The following is a 715-nucleotide window of genomic DNA, read 5'->3' as shown; positions in this document are numbered from 1 at the left end:
GTTATTAGGCCTTATGTTGTGTTTTGTTGAGAAAAGCACGCACCTGTTTTACCTGTGCTTTTAAAAGACAGCTGGAAATGCTTCTAGGAGCACTGATAAAACAGTGTGTTGTTTAGGGTTCTTTATTGCCATGTCTATAAGTTGTGATATCTAGTTAATAATTTATTATACGCAGATGCCTGGTGAATTTGTGTTTATCAGTTTGTATATGGGTCAAAGATGAAAAGGGGTTTTCAAGCATCAAAACAATAAAAGTACAATACACTTTTTTTCTGTACATTAGAATGTGTCCTGTTTCATCTTATTTATTATTATTTTTATTTTTTTTAGTAATTGTCATTTTAAATCTTTACAAATTTTTGCCTTCAATTTTAATTATTTAAAGTATAATAAAAATTTAGTATGATAATTTTCTATTATTTCAATAAGTACATGTCAGAATAAGTTTTTTTTTTTACATAGATATGTGTTATGCTGATACCTATATTTTGACATTTTATTCTCCCAAAGATTATTTGAAACACTAAAGTATACACTTTACTTGCATTTAATATACTTTTTGTGTATATATTATAAAATCACTTTAGTAAATTGAAAAGAATCACCCTTGTATTTTCTCAGTGCAGCTAATAACATCCAAGTAAAAGATAAAAAAAAAAAAAAAAAAAAAAAAGAGCAGGAGAAAGATTAACTTAATCTTTCAACCCCACCTTTG

This window comes from Cyprinus carpio, chromosome A5 (assembly GCF_018340385.1).
Source record: "Cyprinus carpio isolate SPL01 chromosome A5, ASM1834038v1, whole genome shotgun sequence".
NCBI classification, from domain to species: domain Eukaryota; kingdom Metazoa; phylum Chordata; class Actinopteri; order Cypriniformes; family Cyprinidae; genus Cyprinus; species Cyprinus carpio.
The sequence above is the reverse complement of the archived record's forward strand: the minus strand, read 5'-3'. Positions refer to the sequence as shown.